The following is a 10,185-nucleotide window of genomic DNA, read 5'->3' as shown; positions in this document are numbered from 1 at the left end:
GCAAATTGTGAATGAAATGTGTGTCAAAACAATCGCAAGAAATCGTACAGATTGAGAATCTATTTTAGCTAATGATTGATAGCTAGCTAGAACATACAGTATTTATTCTATTCTAGCTATTTATGGAATTGTAATATAACTAGCTTGACTTTTAGTTAATAATGAGCATAGGCATTTATTCACATTCACAAAGTATACATTCTTCTACAACCCTTTCCTGTCCTCCCCGTTGTGTCCTTCAACACCATTACACTAGGGCATCACATATCCCCTTTTCTTAATTAAGCAACATGCTTACATAGCACAACAACAACATAATGTGATGCTTTGGCTAATAACACAACTGGGACCTACATTACTGTGGTGTATAACAAAACACTAGCTATGTATCCCCCAGTTACTCAACCACCTGCAATGACAAGAATAGACTCTGCCCACATAACTATTATACTGAACAAAAATATAAACCAAACATGCAACAATTTCAAAGATTTTACTGAGTTACAATTCATATAAGGAAATCAGTCAATTGAAATACATTCATAAGGCTCTAATCAATGGATTTCACATGACTGGAAATAAAGATATGCATCTGTTAGTCACAGATACCTTAAAAAAAGGGTAGGGGAGTGGATCAGAAAACCTGTCAGTATCTGTTGTGACCCCCATTTGCCTCATTCAGCGTGACACATCTCCTTCACATAGAGTTGATCAGGCTATTGATTGTGGCCTGTGGAATATTGTCCCACTCCTCGATAATGTCTGTGTGAAGTTGCTGGATATTGGCAGGAACTGGAACACGCGGTCGTACACGTCAATCCAAACCATCCCAAACATGCTCAATGGGTGACATGTCTGGTGAGTATGCAGGCCATGGAAGAACTGTGACATTTTCAGCTTCCAAGAATTGTGTACAGATCCTTACGACATGGGGTCGTGCATTATCATGCTGAAATATGAGGTGATGGCGACGGATGAATGGCATGACAATGGTCCTTAGGATCTCGCCACGGTATCTCTATGCATTCAAATTGCATAAAATGCAATTGTGTTCATTGTCCGTAGCTTATGCCTGCCCCTACCATAACCCCACCGCCACCATGGGGCACTCTGTTCACAACGTTAACATCAGCAAACCACTCGCCCACACGACACCATACACGTGGTCTGTGGTTGTCAGGCCAGTTGGATGTACTGCCAAATTCTTTAAAACGAAGTTGGCGGCTTCTTATGGTAGAGAAATGAACATTAAATTATTGGCAACAACTCTAGTGGACATTCCTGCAGTCAGCATGCCAATTGCACACTCCCTCAAAACTTGAGACATCTGTGGCATTGTGTTGTGTGACAAAACTGCACATTTTAAAGAGGACTAATATTGTCTCCAGCACAAGGTGCACCTGTGTAATGATCATGTTTACAGTTTTTCTCAATTGCTAAAACACAATTTCTGAAACCTTGCTCCATTTCCTGAAAACATTAAACACAAAACCTCATCTTCAAGCACTATTTACATAACCTCTGGCTCCTCTCGCAAAATGAAACATTTGCCTCAAAACAGTTTTACCTGTGTTCAAAATAAAACACTGCTCTCAAATCATAAACAAAGTGATCAAAATGATATACACTCTCAAGCAGTCAGTTAACAATACACCGAAAAATAGAAAACACATTGTTCAAAACATACAAAAATGCATATTTTTCCGTCATTGTCTTTTGATGAACGAAAACATGTTCTATCATAGTAGCTCAAAATTGATCAGAAATTACTACTCTGCTTTGCTCTTTGCAATTTTGTTTTTTGTTCTTCCTCCTCCTTGTACCCCTATTTTTACAGTACTGTACCCTGCATCTCACAAACTTGTCCTTTGTCTCTGTGATACTCTAATTCTTGTTCTTTGTTGATATGAACCTGCAACCAGTCAAAATCTATTGAGCAGTCAGTACTGTTAATAAATGGAAAGCACAATGTTCAGGGCCATTGTGATGTTAAACCATTCCCTTACCTGAGCAGCTCGGTGGAAACTGACATTGTCCCACACTATCACATAGTTGGGAATGGGATTCTCATTTAGCTCTTGACCCTGCTGCTCTTGAACCTGCTGCTCAAATAAAATATCTCTTAGATTGGCAATAAATCTTAGAAGGTGCTGAGTGTTATATGGCCCGAGTGTAACATGGTGATGTAGAACACCATGGTTGCTGATAGCAGCACAGATTGTGACATTGCCACCTCGTTGACCAGGGACTTCAACAATGGCCCGCTGTCCAATCATGTTTTGGCCTCTCCTTCTCCTCTTTGTTAGATTGAAGCCTGTTTCATCAACAAAGATGAACTCATGGGGTCTGTCCAAGGATTCCAAATCAAATATTGTCTGTGTAGAAATACAATATACTGTAAGTAGGATTTTGTAAGTCGAACAGAGACAGTACTATACTGTAGAGTACAATTAGGCCTACTGTATGCACTTCTGATTCACATACATTGTATGTACTGAAGAGTAATGTCATTCACATAGTATGTGTTAGTACTGTAGACAATCTGGATTACAGTAAACGTTTCTGAATGTACACTTACTTGCACATACTGAGCTCGCAGTTCTTTCTCACACTGTCGATTCCCTGGAAGTGTGTGTTGTCTTGTATCACTCGTTCCTGGATTTCTCTGAATCGTATTGCATTATCTTGAAGGACCATGCCAACTATAACGGCCTCCTGCTCCCGAGTGAATATAGCTGTCCTTCCACCTGCATGTGGCAGCCTTGCAATTTTACAAAAAGTAGTTGTGTAGTTACAAAACATATTCATGCAGTACAATACATACAATAACTTCCCTGGGCTAGTCCCACCTAGTCAACAGCCGGTGGAATCGCGTGGCGCGAAATACAAATACCTCAAAAATGCTATAACGTCAATTTCTCAAACATATGACTATTTTACACCATTTTAAAGACAAGACTCGCGTTAATCTAACCACATTGTCAGATTTCAAAAAGGCTTTACAGCGAAAGCAAAACATTAGATTATGTCAGGAGAGTACCCAAAAATAATCACACAGCCATTTTCAAGCAAGCATATATGTCACAAAAAACAAAACCTTCAGCTAAATGCAGCACTAACCTTTGATGATCTTCATCAGATGACACTCCTAGGACATTATGTTATACAATACATGCATGTTTTGTTCAATCAAGTTCATATTTATATCAAAAAACAGCTTTTTACATTAGCATGTGATGTTCAGAACTAGCATACCCACCGCAAAATTCCGGTGATTTTACTAAATTACTCACGATTAACGTTCACAAAATATATTTTAAGAATTATAGATACAGCACTCCTTTATGCAATCGCGGTGTCAGATTTTAAAATAGCTTTTCGGCGAAAGCACATTTTGCAATATTCTGAGTAAATAGCTCGGCCATCACAGGCTAGCTCATTTGACAGCCACCAAGTTTGGCGCTCACTAAACTCAGAATTACTATTAGAAAAAATTGGATTACCTTTGCTGTTCTTAATCAGAATGCACTCACAGGACTTCTACTTCAACAACAAATGTTGTTTTGGTTCCAAATAATCCATAGTTATATTCAAATAGCTACGTTTTGTTCGTGCATTCAGGTCTCGAAGGGTGATGCGCGAGCCCATTTCGTGACAATTTTTTTCTAAATATTCCATTACCGTACTTCGAAGCATGTCAAACGCTGTTTAAAATCAATTTTTATGCTATTTTTCTCGTAAAATAGCGATAATATTCCAACCGGGCGACGTTGTATTCATTCAAAGGCTGAAAGAAAAAAATTGAGAATTCTCATGAACGCGCATCTCCAATGTCACTGTTCCCAGCCTGACCACTCACAAAATCTCCTGCTGTTCTTCACCCAGAGACAGGAGACACGTCATTCCCCTTTCTGGCGCCTTCTGAGAGTCAATGCAAGCCTTAGAAAATGTCACGTTACAGCAGAGATGCTGTATTTTCGATAGAGATGCAACAGAAGGACAAGAAATTGTCAGACAGGGCACTTCCTGTGTGGAATCTTCTCAGGTTTTGGCCTGCCATATGAGTTCTGTTATACTCACAGACACCATTCAAACAGTTTTAGAAACTTTAGAGTGTTTTCTATCCAAATCTACTAATTATATGCATATTCTAATTTCTGGGCAAGAGTAGTAACCAGTTTAAATCGGGTACATTTTTTATCCGGCTGTGCAAATACTGCCCCCTAGCCCCAACAGGTTAACTTTACAAATGTCTATTGAAACAGCTGCATATAGTGTAGTACAGTAAATTTGCAATTACAAAAATACAGTAGTATACTGTACCTGTTCTCTTCTCTGAATGTCCTTACTATGGTGGACACAGAAAATCGTCTCAAATTGGGTTGCACTCTAAGTCCTGCTTCCCTCATTGTCAGTCCATGGACAAGAACATGGTCTATAACTGTTGCTCGATTTTCATCAGATATTTCCACTCTTTGTCTTCTTTTTCCTCTTCGTCCTCCTCTTCCTCTTTCTTGCCCTCCTCCTCCTCTTCCTCCTCGTCGGCCACTTCGCATACGCACTCGTCCTCTCACATTGTTTCTTCTATCCATTCTCACTTTCTCCTCCCTACCTTCAACAACCTGTTTGCTTTCTGAACTGGCTTATATTGGTTGTGTCGCATCATTTGAAACAGGTTAAATCAATTTTGAGTGGTTGTGTTCTATCAATGACATGTGTTCTGTATTTGTATTTGATTGTTGCCACTTGTGTTTACCAGTATGGATGACATGTGCATTAGAGTGCAGAATGTGTTTTGAGAATGAGAATGTGTTTAGAGTTTTGCTGAAAAGTCTAAGTGAGATCTGCAAATTGTGTTTTACCATGTGAAATGGTTTAAGGTATTGACAACAGACTGCATAATTAGCTAAATGAGTTCAGGCAACTGAGAACTTTGTTCAGCCAATGGATTTTAGTGTTTTAGCAATTGAGAAAAACGAATCAGCTTCTTGATATGCCACACCAGTCAGAGGGATGGATTATCTTGGGAAAAGAGAAATGCTCACTAACAGGGATGTAAACGAATTTGTGCACAAAAGTTGAGAGAAATAATATTAATACATTTCAGGGATCTTTTATTTCAGCTCATGAAACATGGGACCAACAATTACAGTTGAAGTCGGAAGTTTACATACACCTAGCCAAAAACATGTAATCTAAGTTTTTCACAATTCCTGACATTTAATTCTACTAAAAATTCCCGGTCTTAGGTCAGTTAGGATCACCACTTTATTTTAAGAATGTGAAATGTCAGAATAAAAGTAGAGAATGATTTATTTCAGCTTTTATTTCTTTCATCACATTCCCAGTGGGTCAGACATTTACATACACTCAATTATTATTTGGTAGCATTGCCTTTAAATTGTTTAACTTGGGTCAAACGTTTGGGTAGCCTTCCACAAGAAGTTGGGTGAATTTCAGCCCATTCTTCGTGAGATAACTATTTATTTTTTACCTTTATTTAACTAGGCAAGTCAGTTAAGAACAGTACTACCTGTGACCTGAGTCCGAGCCATCAGCCTGGGTATGAGCGGCAGGAGTGTGCCATGAGTCCTGAGACCGCGCATGTGGAGTGAGCAGAAAAAAAGAGAGATGGGGAGGGAGGGGAGGAAGAGTGCAGTTGAAAGGTTTATCATTAACAACTGACACAATTCTATAATAAATACATATTACACAACAAGTAGTGCCCCAAGGTTGGATCGAACCTTGTCTCAAAAGCAGCAGAAAAGGTCAAATAAGGTCACCAAAATTTCCGTTACGGCAAAACACGACTGGCTCTCGCGTGAAAAAAAACTATAGAGGTCCGTAAGGGCTCTTCCCTCGTCTGGCATACCATATTGTTACTTAAATGGTGGCTATAGTGCTGACAAGTTATTATGCACAGGACGGTGGGTCGGCCGTGTGAAAAATGTTGGAGTGTTGGGAGTTAACCCTAACCCTTCTCACAAAAACATCCGTAGTGACTGAATGGTTTGAACTATTGTGACTCATCTATGGACAGCTGAGACTCTCACGGACACGTACATGTTATCGCTTTTGCTCCATGCTGCTCACGAGCCACACAAAAGCAGTTAGAATTTAAGGCATTGTTCTACATAGAACATTTGTTGTCACAAACTCAAAACTCAACAGTTGTCACTGACGAGTTGGATATTAGTTTCCCATTTCAAAAACTAAAGCCTTGCACAAAGTAAATCAAGTCACACACTGGAAATCTACAATGGATTCACAAAAGTCTACCCCTGGTCTCCCGGGGTTCAATTGATTAATGATTAATTTATTATACATTTTTTATTAATTTATTCATACTATTTCATCTTTCCACAAGATATAGTCCCAACACAAATCTAGGGTTGCTACCCAAGCTGGCTGGTCGTTCGTTCTTTCGGATCGGTTACTAGAGCCGCTACCCAGTCGTTCAGTGTTTTTGTTCTGTATGTACAGTTGAAGTCGGTTCACATACACCTTAGCCAAATACATTTTAACTCAGTTTTTCACAATCCCTGACATTTAATCGAAGTAAAAATTCCCTGTTTTAAGTCAGTTAAGATCACCACTTTATTTTAAGAATGTGAAATGTCAGAAAAATAGTTGAGAATAATTTAATTCAGATTTTATTTCTTTCATCACATTTTCAATAGGATTGAGTTCAGGGCTTTGTGATGGCCACTCCAATACATTGACTTTGTTGTCCTTAACCTGTTATGGCTAGGGGGCAGTATTTTCACAGCCGGATAAAAAACGTACCCGATTTAATCTGATTATTACTCCTGCCCAGAAACTAGAATATGCATATAATTATTAGCTTTGGATAGAAAACACTCCAAAGTTTCTAAAACTGTTTGAATGGTGTCTGTGAGTATAACAGAACTCATTTGGCAGGCCAAAACCTGAGAAGATTCCATGCAGGAAGTGCCCTGTCTGACAATTTCTTGCCCTTCTTGATTATCTCTATCCATTACAGAGGATCTCTGCTGTTACGTGACACTTCCTACGGCTCCCATGGGCTCTCAGAAGGCGGCAAAAAGCTGAATCGTGGCTTTGCAGGCTCTGGCTGAAAAAAAGTAGCGCGTTTGGGTAGTGGCTGGTTACAGTACTGTGAGACTCAGGCGCGTACCCGCGTCGACCGAATGCTTTGTTTTCTTTCCTCTGTTTACCTAAACGCAGATTCCCGGTCGGAATATTATCGCTTTTTTACGAGAAAAATGGCATAAAAATGGATTTTAAATAGCGGTTGACATGCTTCGAAGTACGGTAATGGAATATTTAGAAATCTTTTGTCATGAATTGCGCCATGCTCGTGACCCTTATTTACACTTCGGATAGTGTCTTGAACGCACGAACAAAACACCGCTATTTGGATATAACGATGGATTATTTTGGACCAAACCAACATTTGTTATTGAAGTAGCAGTTCTGGGAGTGCATTCTGACGAAGACAACAAAGGTAATCAAACTTTTGTAATAGTAAATCGGAGTTTGGTCAGGGCTAAACTTGGTCGGTGTCTAAATGGCTAGCCGTGATGGCTGGGCTATCTACTGAGAATATTGCAAAATGTGCTTTCACCGAAAAGCTATTTTAAAATCGGACATATCGAGTGCATAGAGGAGTTCTGTATCTATAATTCTTAAAATAATTGTTATGTTTTTTGTGAACGTTTATCGTGAGTAATTTAGTAAATTCACCGGATGTTTGCAGGGGGTATGCTAGTTCTGAACGTCACATGCTAATGTAAAAAAGCTGGTTTTTGATATAAATATGAACTTGATTGAACAAAACATGCATGCATTGTATAACATAATGTCCTAGGGTTGTCATCTGATGAAGATCATCAAAGGTTAGTGCTGCATTTAGCTGTGGTTTTGTTTTTTGTGACATTATATGCTAGCTTGAAAAATGGGTGTCTGATTATTTCTGGCTGGGTACTCTGCTGACATAATCTAATGTTTTGCTTTCGCTGTAAAGCCTTTTTGAAATCGGACAGTGTGGTTAGATTAACGAGAGTCTTGTCTTTAAAATGCTGTAAAATAGTCATATGTTTGAAAAATGGACGTTTTCGGATTTTAGAGGAGTTTGTATTTCACGCCACGCCCATCATTGGATATTGGAGCAGGTGTTCCGCTAGCGGAACGTTTAGATGTAAGAATTAAGCCATTTTACCACAACTTTGGAAGTATGCTTGGGGTCATTGTCCAGTTGGAAGACCCATTTGTGACCAAGCTTTAACTTCCTGACTGATGTCTTGAGATGTTGCTTCAATATATCCACATACTTTTCCTTTCTCATGATGCCATCTATTTTGTGAAGTGCACCAGCCCCTCCCGCAGGAAAGCACCCCCACAACATGATGCTGCCACCCACATGCTTCACGGTTGGGATGGTGTCTTAGGCTTGCAAGCCTCCCCCTTTTTCTTCCAAACATAATGATGGTCATTATGGCCAAACAGTTCTATTTTTGTTTCATCAGACCAGAGGATATTTCTCCAGAAAGTACAATCTTTGTCCCCATGTGCAGTTGCAAACCGTAGTCTGGCTTTTTTTTATGGCGGTTTTGGAGCAGTGGTTTTTAGGACTCGTTTTACTGTGGATGTAGATACTTTTGTACCCGTTTCCTCCAGCATCTTCACAAATCAAATCAAAGTTTATTTGTCACGTGCGCAGAATACAACAGGTGTAGACCTTACAGTGAAATGCTTACTTACAGGCTCAAACCAATAGTGCAAAAAAGGTGTTAGGTAAGTAAATAAATAAAACACCAGTAAAAAGACAGGCTATAAAAGCGAGGCTATAAAAGGAAAATAGTGAGTCTACATACAGACACCGGTTAGTCAGGCTGATTGAGGTAGTATGTACATGTAGATATGGTTAAAGTGACTATGCTTATATGATGAACAGAGAGTAGTAGTAGCGTAACAGAGTGGTGGGACACAATGCAGATAGCCCGGTTAGCCAATGTGCGGGAGCACTGGTTGGTCGGCCCAATTGAGGTAGTATGTACATGAATGTATAGTTAAAGTGACTATGCATATATGATAAACAGAGAGTAGCAACAGCGTAAAAAGAGGGGTTCGGGGGCACACAATGCAAATAGTCCGGGTAGCCATTTGATTACCTGTTCAGGAGTCTTATGGCTTAGGGGTCAAAACTGTTGAGAAGCCTTTTTGTCCTAGACTTGGCGCTCCGGTACCGCTTGTCGTGCGGTAGCAGAGAGAACAGTCTATGACTGGGGTGGCTGGGGTCTTTGACATTTTTAGGGCCTTCCTCTGACACCGCCTGGTGTAGAGGTCCTGGGTGACAGGCAGCTTAGCCCCAGTGATGTACTGGGTCGTACGCACTACCCTCTGTAGTGCCTTGTGGTCAGAGGCCAAGCAATTGCCGTACCAGGCAGTGATGCAACCAGTCAGGATGCTCTCGATGTTGCAGCTGTAGAACCTTTTGAGGATCTCAGGACCCATGCCAAATTTTTTTAGTTTCCTGAGGGGGAATAGGCTTTGTCATGCCCTTTCACGACTGTCTTGGTGTGTTTGGACCATTTGAGATTGCATCATCTGTGGATCTGTTTGGGCGGTATGCAAATTGGAGTGGGTCTAGGGTTTCTGGGATAATGTTGTTGATGTGAGCCATTACCAACCTTTCAAAGCACTTCATGGCTACGGACGTGAGTGCTACGGGTCTGTAGTCATTTAGGCAGGTTGCCTTTGTGTTCTTGGGCACAGGAACTATGGTGGTCTGCTTGAAACATGTTGGTATTACAGACTCAAATCAGGGACATGTTGAAAATGTCAGTGAAGACACTTGAGAGGTGGTCAGCACATGCGCAGGCACACGTCCTGGTAATCTGTCTGGCCTCGCAGCCTTGTGTATGTTGACCTGTTCAAAGGTCTTACATCGGCAACGGAGAGCGTGATCACACAGTCGTCCGGAACAGCTCATGCATGCCTCGGTGATGCTTGCCTCGAAGTGAGCACAAGGTCCTTTGCTGTTGTTCTGGGATTGATTTGCACTTTTCGCACCAAAGTACGTTCATATCTAGGAGACAGAACGCGTCTCCCTCCTGAGCGGTATGACGGCTGCTTGGTCCCATAGTGTTTATACTTGCGTGCTATTGTTTGTACAGATGAACGTGGTACCTTCAGGTGTTTGGA

This window comes from Salmo salar, chromosome ssa10 (assembly GCF_905237065.1).
Source record: "Salmo salar chromosome ssa10, Ssal_v3.1, whole genome shotgun sequence".
NCBI classification, from domain to species: domain Eukaryota; kingdom Metazoa; phylum Chordata; class Actinopteri; order Salmoniformes; family Salmonidae; genus Salmo; species Salmo salar.
Note: the sequence above shows the minus strand (reverse complement) of the source record.